Consider the following 13212-nt stretch of genomic DNA (forward strand, 5'->3'; position numbering starts at 1 on the left):
GGTAGATACTGGTCTACACAGAAGAGATTAAGTGCATTCAAAGGTGGGAGTAACTTGGGAAGAACTGATCAGAAAGTGAAGAAGCAATTGCCTGGATTGATTTTCTGTATCCCTTTCACTTGGTACTAAAGCTGCAGGATGCTTCTGCACAAGGAGGAAAATATGGAGCCTGCATGCTACTGAATACCAAAACATGAGCTGAGCCATTTATGTAGCCACATGTAAGCGATTTGGTATATGGATTTCTTTGGGGATTTGTCCTGCCTTTAGAGGTTAGCAGCTACTTGAGAAGAAAATGTTTTTACTGCACCAATTCTGTGCAATACTCAAAATACCTTTAAAGGAAGTAACACCAGATGAAAATCTATCACTGCCAGGTATATTACACAACGCATATTATTTTGTCCTCCCAACTCTTAAAGGTCATTAGCCCCATTTTGCAACCCAGGCAACCAGACCCTGAGGGGAGGGGTCAGTAATTCACCCAAGATTACAAGGATTGCAAAAGAGTCACTAGGATCCTGACAAAGTCTGTCACAGGCCAGAAAACTGGTGTGCCCTCGGTGTCACATGCACGGCTTTTTCTGAAGGTTTTAAAGATGGGCATCTCAGTGGCTTAGTTGGTTAAGCATCCAACTCTTGATCTCAGACTCAGGTCATGATCTCATGGTTCGTGGGTTCAAGTCCTGCAATGAACGGGCTCTGTGCTGATGGCAGACGCTGCTTGGAATTCTCTCTCCCTCTCTCTGCCCTTACCCAACTCAAGCTCACCTGATTTCTTTCTCTTTCTCTCTCTCCCTCTCTCTCTCTCTCAATAAATAAATAAACTTAAAAAAAGGAGGAAGTTAGCTGATCTTGAAAGATATTGGAAAGTAAGCCTTTTCTAGGAAAAAGGGGACTAATTACATTGCTTTTATTTATTCATTCACTCATTCATTTACATTTAAGAATTTACAAAGTATACCTTTTTAGAAATCTGATAAAAGCAAACACACATATACCCAATATTGTGTAATAATCACAAAGGTTTCAAGTGCCCCAGAAGCACATGGACCCAAACCCAGGTTCTTTACTCCTGAACTAATGACTACTGGCATTTCTTATGTATCTGTGCTACATTACAACTTCTCACTGTATATAGTGACTGAATAGGAAACAGAGAGTATGAGTTCTAGGGTTAGACTCCTTGGATTAATATCCTGCCTTTGCCATTTGATAGTTGTAACCCTGAGCAAACTATATTACCTCTTTATATCTCAGTTTCTTCATCTGTAAAATGGGCACAATAACAAGTGTCCAACTCATATACTATGAGAATCAAATGAGCAACCATGTATAATAAGTCTGTTAGCTCAGTGCCCAACAGAGAGTAGGAAATAAATGTTAACTATCATCATTAATTATTTTTTAATTTTTTAAAAATATTTATTCATCTTTGAGAAAGAGAGAGAGAGACAGAGTGTGAGCAGTTAAAGGGCAGAGAAAGAGAGAGAGGGAGACACTGAATCTGAAGCAGACCCCAGGCTCTGAACTGTCAGCACAGAGCCCAATGCGGGGCTAAGACCCACAAACCATGAGATCATGACCTGAGCCAAAGTTGAATGCTTAACCGACTGAGCCACCCAGGCGTCTCTAACCATCATCATTAATTTTGAAAAGAGTTTGGTATCAAAGAGTTTCCTCCTTTTAAGCTATGTGACTTTGTGTAGTTTTATTAGTAAAGCAACATGTGGTAGACTGTATGTTCCCAATATGGTCAAAATACTGGTTCCCATCACATGTGGTTTTCTATAATGTGACCATGCCACTCCCCCATAAAGAGGCAGAATTTGTTTCTGGCAACGTGAGGCTGTAATAGTTCTAGATGTAGACCTTAACTGGCCTATTATCTTTTACTTCCTGCCTTCTAGATCACTCTCTGACTTAGCTACCATGCTGTGAGGAAGCACAAGTAACCTCACAGCAGTACCCATATGGCAGGAAACCACGGCCCCCAGCCAACACTCGCAGCTGAACTCCCAGCCAACAACCAGGGCCAACTTGCAAACCAGATAAGTGAGCAATCTAGGAAGCAGATCCTCCAGACTCCAGAGCCCAACTAACTCCACATGGACCAGAGTTAAACAGTTCCTTTGTATCAAGTTGCTATGTATGGGGATAGTTTGATATGCAGCAGTAGATACCCAGAACACAGCACTTTATATAATCACTCTTTTTTGCACTCTCTTGGTGCTCACCTTCTCTAAGTATGTTCATCATAAAGATACTTCTTATTTTAGGATCTATCACTGTTACATATGCTTAGTGCCTGCTCTTCACTAATCACTGGATTGTCCTAGATGGAGGGAGAAGGAAATAATACATTGCATAAGTAAACATGTTCATGCTCCCAGGCAGCCACAATATAGTTGGGGGAAATGGCTATCCATATGCAGAAGTAGCCAAAACACATGGTTACTAAATATCTAATGCCAGTAAAGAGTTTACAAATTCTAGAAGCCTAAATCAGGTCCATTTGTTCCAAATACAGATAAAAGGCTAAGCAGGGAATACACGGTCAGGACCCGGGTAGTTATGTAATGCCTCCCAAGCGTTAGACTTAAGCCAGATTTTAAGTGTTAGAGTTCAAGGAGAGAAAAAACATAGGGTAAATATAGAAATAGCAGGCAGAGAATATATTCTGTAAGTTAGAAATGACTATGTGAAGGTTCAAAACTAATAATGAACAAGTCATAGACAAGACCTGTGAAGGAGACTGCTTAAATTCTAGCAGAGGGTCCTTGCCAAGAAGAACAAAGGAATGAGGTTGGGGAGATCGGGACAAGGGGTCAACAAATCTCTACTCCAAGCTTTTACAGCCTGGCGTGCTTTGGCCTTGGGAAAGTTTTCTTTTCTCCTTTCAGACAGGAGCCTTCTCTCTAGCCCTCAAAGACAAGCAGGCGGAACCGTGACTTAGGGTGCTTCTGTCAAATAATGCCTGGGCTCTTTACAAACTGGCTTGCTGTGTTTTACTCAGCAGTCTGTGTCATCTCTTTTGTGGAATCAGGATTGCTCAAAATCTAGTCGTATCTTCTGCCTGGTGTCTTCTGTCAGAGGTGTCTAAGAGGATTCCTTACACATCCATCAAAGAGATACACTTCAAAATGGGAACTAAAAGTATAGTGACCATATCAGTAAAAGCTGCTCTTAGTTGCTTCACAAATGCAGCTGCCAATCGAGTGCTGGGCAGAAAATAACTCCCACTGGACTTCAGTCTATCAGCTGTGTGTCAGTTTTCCCCATCCAGTGGACTACATTCAGTCCTGACCATTCAAACCACAGGTTCAACCACCAGCATGTCTGGGTTGGGTGCTATCTTTTCATTCAGTGCCTTTTATTGAGGACCCACCCTTTATAAGAAATTAAGACAAACTGTAGGGCCCGACCACACTGCCACCCAAGGGCTGTCCCTCCCTACTGCCAAATTTGGCAAAAAATAGCATCTAGATATGCCCTGATTCAAAAGGGACTTGAAGCCCATGTAAAATCAGGAAATCATGGCAATTTCTCACCAGTGTAAGATCTCCTCTGGAATCCTAATGGAATCAAGGATTAAATTTTTAAACTGCAATTAGGAAAGCTATTTGTCTCTTTTTTTAAATCCTTAAAATCCTCTTTCACATATTGTTACCAACCTTACTGTTCTAGTGACCAGACTCTACCATTTCAAGCGGAGAGCCTTCCTACGGAACAAGAGGATTTAAAATTGAAAAAGCTAAAGAATATAGGAAATAGATCACCCACATTCTGTTTATTTTTTTAATGCCGAAACAGATATCCTCAGAGCCTCTTTTCTTCCCAAATACTACTTGGCTTTTTCTGAAAATGGGAAAGGAGGTGAAACTATGAGGAAAATGTATATAACATGCACTAATAAAAGAGGAGCACTTTTATTTTAAGCATATCTAGGTATCATAATACAGGGTGCTGAGGACTGCTGTTCACTTGCTTACTCACATACATCTAAACATGTGAATAACGCATAAGCACAACACCCTTAGCTTCAAATGCAAAGAGCACTGATGGGATCATCCTAATGGAAGAAAGCTGACCTCACACGATATGGTCCATACCCTTCCTCCACTGAGGAGTGCATTGTGTCCAGGTTTGGAGCACATCTGCCTCATTAGAATGAAGGTCTGCCCCTGGCTGTTACTGTATTTTTAGACAACATCAGTATTATCCCAATGCCAGGAGGCTAAAACCTAAACAATGACAGAAAGCAAACACTGACATATCTTTTTTTTACCCTTTTGTTTTGTTTTTGTCTTCTTTCTTCATTTTATAAGCTCCCTGGGTCCCACATCCTGTGGAGACAAAGATTTTAGCTCTAAATAGGCTTTGCTCCCACCCTAACCACCTTGTGTATCCCTTAAGACTTTGTGTATTAAAATCACACCCTGGTTATTAATAGGATCTCCTATTATCAAAACTAAATTCCACAGTTAAAAGAATTTCTTCTAAGAAATGTGTTTGGTGGGGCGCCTGGGTGGCTTAGTCGGTTAAGCGTCCGACTTTCGCTTAGGTCATGATCTCACGNGAAATGTGTTTGGAAATAAATATAGTTGAAAAGTTGTCTCAGTGCCATAGGATATCCTAATACTGATCAGAGAGCTAGGTGATGATATGGAATTAGTGATATATCTTAGCTGGGGAGGACCAACAGACTTCATAGTCCTTATTAAACAGAACAAACGATTAAGATGACCATTACTCAGGACGATGGATTCCCTTCTTTGAACATGTTAGTTTGATGGATCATGGTGATTCATTAAACCCACAGAGACAGACTAGCTAGAAGACTGAAGGACAAAGAAAATATCAAGTGGATAGATCAGCCTGGTGCTGGACTGGTGCATATATGCTAAATTAGCAACCTGAGGAAGTTTGCTGAGCTCCCCTCCGTCCCTTTAAAACCAGTCTTGGGTTAGGACTGGAAAGTGGTTGTAGTCCCAATAAGCCAAATAATCATGAAACTGGAACAGGCTTCAAGCCAAGACTACACCAAATAATATTTAATCTAAGAAACATTTATTTAACAATAACCATGTATGAGGTAATTCCTGTTCCAGCATTCAAATATAGAAAATTATTAGACTGTTTCTGTCTTTCTAAAACACATAAGCAAAAAAAAAAAAAAAAAAAAAAGNTACATAAAAAGCTACCAAATTCCTAATCCTTTGGGATGTCATCTTTTTAAATACCAGAAAGGAGATAACTTGTCTGCTGGAATCCATTTTCCATTCAGTGTATTGAAGTGGAGAAATAGATTTATTCATCCAGTTCTACCCTTTCCTTTTTCAACCAAAGAGAGCCTGCACAATTTCCAAAGGCAGTCTCACTAAAACTATCATCTAGTCATGTTTGACAGAAAGAAATCACTTGAGGGGGATTTGGTACACATGTTCCCCCCCACTTTCATTTTGCAATTGCATTTAATTTTTGTTAAAATGGCTGCCAGAGCTCTTAAATGGACTGGTAGGTGATTACTTTTCAACATACTTCACACTTGACCATATACCTATGTGTTTAGAAGGAAAAGCATATATATTTTTTCTCCTTCAATCTGATTTGCTTAAAAGGTATTACATATGATCTGAAATGTAATCTCCTGGGCAAAAAGTAAACACATGCAGGTTTCAATTAAGCGTAGTTAGATGGTGACATTAAAGGAATTGTGGAAATAAATACAATGCAGTAATCACACAAAATGAAAAACAAAACAAATTGATTTTTGTTCTATGTGTTTACATCCAGTAGAAAAACTTGACAGTACAGAGTATATTTTTAAATCGTGGGACTGATTGCCCATTGCAGGGAGAAAACAGTTTAAGAAATCATAACTCTACATTGCACAAGGTTAGTGCTATTTAAAATGCAAAAGCAGGGAGATGGTACCCATATTACCTGGTATTTTCACCACTTATGCACCCAAGAGCAGACATGTTTATCTTTCACCTTGACATCTGATTGCTGTGCTAATGCCATTTAAAACTAGATGGAAGAAAATTATATTCTCCTAAGGAGTTGACTGACTCTTTAAAGAAAAGAAAAAACTAAATAAAGATAGCCATTTTGATTCAAAGTGCTACATAGAAACCGGTGGGCGTAAATCGCATCAGGCCTCTCTAATTTTTGCCTGCTATTGGTTATTGCTGGGATAATTGCATAGGAACAGTATTTGTGTAATTGTCAGGAGTAATACTCCTGGACCAAGGACCAAGGCCTCCTGCAGACTTCTACAGATCATTACTCTCCTTACAGTTTGTGCTCTTTGTTTTTTATTTTATTTTTTGTTTGTTTGTTTCAAAGATCACTGGAGTTAAGCCAAATGGAATTATTATTCCCGGACTTGGAAAGATTCACATGAATTTCTGAAAATTAGAAATAAATTTTGCAGCTAGCTAAAATTATGCCCTTTGTTTAACAAAAAGAGACACCAGAGGGTTAAGGGGGAAAATGTTCAAACAAAAGGCACATCTTAAAAGCTGTGGATCCATTTGTACAAATGAAGAGCTAATTTGGTAAATAGGGTCAAAGAAGCCATCAGGCTGTTTAATCCATAGGGGCTGGATATAGGGAAAAGACATTTGACAATGTGCAACTGTTTCCTTGCTCACTTCTTTTTCTTCCAAGTTGTTATAACACATTATAGGAATGCAGAAGCAATGAATTATACACTTATAGTCATAAATAAGGCTCAGAAATGTATCTGTGTATACAGGATGCTTTTCCCTTTTTTCAAAATTATATAATTCTGCCCTATTTATAACTTAGCAACTTTTATAAAATATTATAAATATGTTATTTGATCTGACTATATCTTTCCATATTTCTTCTAAAAACAGTCTTAGTAAACATTAATAAAGGGAAAATTTTTTAGCTCCTCTGAAATTGACTGGTATTTTAGTATGTTTTGCTTTCAACAAGTTTGTTCAGATGATCCAACATTTTGATCATAGCATACAGTAGCAAACATTTAACAATTTAGATCCTAGACAAAGGATTAAGTAGACAATTCATTTGCAAAAGAGTAAACACAGATGACAATCATTTAAGAAATTGCAATTGTATAGGATATGATGCACTGTCAGCACAAAGCCTAATGAGGGACTTGATCTTACGAACCATGATATCGTGACCTGAGCCAAAATCAAGAGTCATATGCTTAACCGACTAAGCCACCCATATGCCCCTTAACTTAGACATTTTTAGTGATAATGCCCCAGCGTTTAAATGTAGAAAATTATGACAATGAGGATTTGGTGAAACAGACCTCCTTTTATACAGCTGATAGAACAAAAAATCAGTAAGAAATTTCTATAAGACAATTTTTAAATACATATTAAAGATTTTATTTTAAGCTTCATTTTAAACTTTAGTGTGAAAATTTATGTCTATCTTAAGGATGACTATACTAAAAATAATAAAAAGTTCAAAGATTCATGTATAAAAATACTATTCAAAATAACAAACATTTAAAAATAACCTAATAGAATAGAAGCATTTCGAATAAGTTATGTTATATAATGTGCAATGTGTTATCCACTCATTCACTGGTGTTTTCAAATCTAAAGTTTAAAAATATTCAATGATCTGGAGAAACATTCACACAAAGTGAAATATACATTCAAGGTACATGTAGTTAATTCCTAAGTTGTTATAACTATAAATAACCACAGGAAAAATATTAAGTTTCTAAATATTGGAATATAAGTGACTTTTATTATCCAATCTATGTTGACATTTTACCTTGTTTTGCATATAATATTATCTACTCGAGAGCCATTGTTTTTGACATAACTCAATACCATACTTTCAAAACCAAGGAAATACAGAAGCATTATTTTTGCCAGTAAGCATAGGGAGGAGTTAGAAGGATCACCCATGTGTATTTGCCTCTGCAAAACTTTACATGTGCAAAATATGGCTTACATCTATAAAATGGATGCTTGGAACTCAAGAGTTGAATAGGAAGATACTTTTGGAATGCCATTTTAAAATATGTCATTAGTTTTGTTTTAAGTTGAGGTTGCCAGTGAAGTTATTATGATAAGCCAGATCCCTGCAATGTTCTTTTCGCCCCCGAGCATTTCATGTTCTGTCACTTCCCTCTGGAATCACTAATTGTCTCCTCATTGTTTCTATCCCCTACAGCCATTGATGGCTGTCACTGGAAAGACATATTCTCTAGTGACTTTAGCCAAAAAAAAAACCAAAAAACCAAAAAAACAAACAAACAAAAAAAACAGTCAGCAGCTTGTACCTAACCCTGCTCTCACTAACATCTCTAGATCACCTCAGGCAAGTTTTATAACCACCTATTAGCTGGTTCTCCTCCTTCAAAATTGGGTTGCATTTGATATCATATTCCTACTGGGAAACAAAATATATATAAATACACCAGATACAAACTTGCATTCTGGGTTCCAATTCCCACTGTTCAATGCTTAGTGTTTCTTTCCACCTTAAGGAAACCAATATAATTTAGGAGAAATTTGAGAAATAATAGTAGTTGAATGGTTACAACCACAAACCCAAACTGGACTTTCTGGATGTGAATCCACCTCAGTCACTCACTAGCTATATGATCTTCAGTAAACTGCGTAGTCTGTCTTCTATTTCCTCCTGTGTAAAACATATTCAATATGTTAATACATATAAAGCACTTAAACCTGTTTCTGCAATAGAGCAAAGGTTAGCAATTATTATTACAAAGCATGTGTCTTGTTTTCTTGCCAAGGTTATAAATACGTTTACAAAATTCGTGGTTAAAAAAAAGTATAGATTACACTATAATCTGTTCATAAACAGATTGTCTATTTATAAACACTTCCATCTTTGATTGAGGCAAAAAATAAATGAATAAAATAAAAAATAAAAAACACTTAATCTGTTGGGTTAGTCTCAGAGGTAACTTACTCAAAACAAGATAACATACAACTTAATCTGTTGGGTTAGTATTTGATATCCATATACTTACTCAGCAAAGAGTCTGGATAAATAAGGATTCTCACGTAGTTTTGCCTGTGTTTATATCTGTGATGTGCAACTACAGTCCAATAAGAACAGATTTAAAGTAATTACATTTCATTTGAGGTCATGTCAGCCACGAGTTAGCTCAGTATGATTGAATAGAGAAATGCATTGCTTTTTGCACTTAATGAGGCCACATTTGATCAGGGACTCTGGTGGGATCTGGAATCGTAACAGTAATGAAATCCAAAGTTTGGGCTCTTGGTTCATTAGGCAACAAGACTTTCATCCGAAGATAAAGAGACTAACTTGTTAGATTTTTTTCATTTATTTTTTAAGATGCTAGAAAATAAGTGAACTTTTATCTTTCAATTACCAAACAGAGAAGTCTCACAACAACTTTGACTTCAAAATAAGTTTTACAAGTGCGATGTATAGTGATCCAAGGCAAATCCTATCATAAAATTTTATGAATCTTAACTATAATTTAACTACTCCTTTTTACTCATGAAAGAAATGAGGCCCACAAATATAATGTGCTCGCCAACGTCAAGAGGTAGGTAGTGTCAAAGACAAGAGCAAGTGTAATGACAGAAATTGTTAGTATTTATTGAGCATTTCAAATCATGTATTAGTTCATACAATCCTCAAAACAATCCCATGTAACAGATGATGATAATGTAATGGTATAATAGGATATAGTGACTGGCCAAAGGGCACACAGTAAGCAGCAAACTATAACTGAGAACCCAGGAACTCTGATTCCAGAAACCAAACTCTAAATCCCTGTAACAATACTGACTCCAGTGAACTGGAGAAAGTCCTTCTTATGGCAAAGGCAGCATCAGAGCATTATTATATAGTCTGACTAGAAAACCATCAGAAAATATTAATATCCCTCTCTCTCTCTCTCTCTCTCTCCATCCCCCAGCATTTATACAACCACTTAATAGCCTTCTTAGGAACTTGTAAGTTAACTAAATCAGAGAATTTTGATATCTGGAAAAAAAAATCTGATAGGCATTACATTCTTCTAGATTCTTTCTCACAAAGAATGGACCTTATGGAGGTGAAATTTTTCTTGGAGAAAGACTATCACTGCAGAGCTTGCTCCCCAAAACCAGGGCAATGCTTAACATGTTACCCAAGCAACACTAGACTATACCACAAACACTGATCATGGAGGCACAGCCAAGTCCATGGATAGGAAACTTGCTTTTTAATATGAATGTCACTTTATTAAGTTATGTGAGTTCAAAAATGTTGCTAAATTGCTCATCTGAACTGCTAGGAGAATAAAATATATACCTTTCTATTCACTCATCCATTTATTATGCATCTATTTTGCATAACTGCAGGATGTCTATCACTAAGCTAGGTATAGGTAGAAGTGAGTTTACTGCGAAGCTAACGTAGCTTGAGCTTTAGGAATGTCATTTGCCTGGGCCTCCCCTAGGGAAGGGCTGGAAGAAGGGGACAATAATGTATTTTCAAAATCATCTATTTTGCAAACTTTTGCAAAAGAAAATATATTAACTACAATCAATTAAGGTCACCTTCTCTTTCCCCTCAGATTTCCCCTCTCACTTCCTTTTCTTGTGTGCCATGGCTTTGGAGTGACTATAAGGATGTTGGCATCCACCTAAGGAAAAACTGAGCTGTGAATAGTTACATTTAATTGGACATTAATGGGATAGATTTATGTAGTACACAGTCATTTCCATGTAGACTAACCATATCTCAGTTTAGGAGAGTCCAGGAATACTCCCACTTCTTGATATCCCCACTCATCTAAAGGGACCCCATAGAAGTCCATTTCACACTATGAAAATGCGCTGCAACTTCTGGCACCAGAAACGCCTGAGGAAAGAGACACAAGATTTGAAATGTATACAGCCAAATGTCATTATTATTACTATTCTTATCCAAATAGAAGTGTCCCCTAGAGAATCCAATCCTTTTAAGTTCCCATTAGCTGGCATTAGTTGACAGTTCACCAAAACCTAAATAAACTAATAGCAGGGAGTGGAAAGAAGATGAGGGGTCACTGGAAAATGGATGATCAGAAAAGTAGGCAAGCCAAAGACAAAATGTTTGCCCTGACTGAGTTCTGGATGCTGCTCAGTTAGTGATGTGAGAACTTTTAATGAGTGTCAGAATCACCTGGAATTTTTGTTAGGAAATATGTATTTCCAAACTCTACTCCAGACCTATGAAAACAGAATATCTGGTTGTGAGGTCAGGGAAAATACAAGTTGCATTTAAATTAAAACATTCTGTTGATTCTAAGGTTGACAGCCCATAGATCACACTTTGATTCTATGGTGACAAATTTCTAAAAAAGCTAATCAAATTAATTTAGCTGGAATATCCACAGCTATATGACCAGAACCCTGACAACTACCAGTGAAGAATATCCCCATCTGGTTTCAATAATGATCTGACAGAACCTCCTTTTCTCCATGTTTGCAATTTTCTTTCCCAGACTCAATTGCCCTTTGGCGTGAATAGGAGGAACATACATTAATGTACTCAATTTTGTAAAGGAAGAAAAAACAACTCCAGGAATGTTTGTGTATTCTTTCAAAGGTTAATGTGTAGATCTTTTTGGCACTTACACATCTAAATTATTATCCCAAAGTGCACAGCCATAATATATATATAAAAGAAATTTCTGCTTTACACACTGATCCAAAAACAAGCTTACATGTTGTGCATAATCATTGATATTTTAATTAGCTTGCATCAAAAGATCTCTGACCTTTTGTTCCAATCTTTAGGGTGAAATCAAAAGTGCAACAGCTGTTCTCCCTACACACAGTGAGCATTTAGCCTACACACAAAAAGGTGACTTTTTTTTGTTCATCAACATAATTAAGCCCAGATATTGACTGCCTGTGTCAGACTTTGGCCAAGAGCTAACTTGTATGAGAGCTTGACGTAATCGTATTAAGAGCTGACAGTACTTAGTTGTCATGGACTGAAGAAGAAAAATGATACCAATAATGTAGGTATGTATTCTCTACTGCATGCTAATAAGCTAATTGGAGTCTAAGCAGTTGATATTTATAATTTCTACATTTTAATTACAAAAATCATCAATATTATAATTGCTGAGTATTACTTCCTTTAAATATTAAACAACTAATTGACCTAATTGAGCAGAATACTGCTAAGAGTATTTTTTTGACCCATAGAAGAACAAAATCATCTGGAGGTTAGTATTTTGCTTTATTTTAATTAAAACTATTGTGTAACTATTGTGTATGAAGTATCCATGTGTACATGTCCTCTAAGTAAAATCCTGTGTCCAACTGTCTAAAAGAGGACAGTTTTTTCCTGATGAAGTATACATTATCACTTGGAACATTTCTCTAATGCTATTTTTCTTCCTTCTGCTGAAAAATATTTTATTCTGAGCAATATAAATAATTGGAACTTGTGGAGTAGATGTACAGTACAAGCATGTACAAGATCATCTAGCTTAACACTAGCAGGAACTGATAAATAAAAATTCACCCTAGGGGTGCTTGGATGACTCAGTCAGTTAAGCATTCAACTTCGACTCAGGTCATGATCTCACAGCCCGTGGGATCGAGCCCCACACTGAGCTCTGCGCTGACAGATCAGAGCCTGGAGTGCTTCAGATTCTGTGTCTCCCTCTCTTTTTCTGCCCCTCATCTACTCACTGTCTTGTCTCTCTCTCCGTCTCTGTCTCTGTCTCTCTCTCCCTCTCTCTCTCTCTCTCTCTCTATATATATATATATTTCTCTCAAAAATAAATATTGAAATAAAACAATTTTTATTTAATTTTTTTATTATTTATTTTTGAGAGAGATATAGAGACAGCATGAGCAGGGGAGGGTCAGAGAGAGAGGGAGATACAGAATCCGAAGACAGGCTCCGGGCTCTGAGCTAGCTGTTAGCATAGAGCCTGACACAGGGCTTGAACCCACAAACGGTGAGATCATGAATTGAGCTGAAGTCAGAGGCTTAACCGACTGAGCCACCCAGTCTCCCCTAAAAACTTTTTTAAATGCGCCCCAATGTACCATGTACCAAACAGAGCTGGGACTGGAACTCAACGCACCACTCCCCCCATGTTGCTCTGTTTTGCAAGCTACTGTTTCGGATAAAATTCTCCTTATATAATATTTCTCTTCCTTTCTTTTGGACCCTGATTTAAACTGAAGAGAT

General features: G+C 37.2%; 1 protein-coding gene across 1 annotated transcript in view; it reads right to left on the minus strand.

Moving 5' to 3' along the window:
• The window catches only part of NXPH1 (neurexophilin 1), a 293276-nt gene that overhangs the window by 171328 nt on the left and 108736 nt on the right, over positions 1-13212 (minus strand). The gene's annotated exons all lie outside the window — the stretch shown is intronic.

The sequence above is a fragment of the Crocuta crocuta genome, unplaced genomic scaffold, assembly GCF_008692635.1.
Source record: "Crocuta crocuta isolate KB4526 unplaced genomic scaffold, BGI_CrCroc_1.0 scaffold14, whole genome shotgun sequence".
Classification (NCBI taxonomy): Eukaryota; Metazoa; Chordata; class Mammalia; order Carnivora; family Hyaenidae; genus Crocuta; species Crocuta crocuta.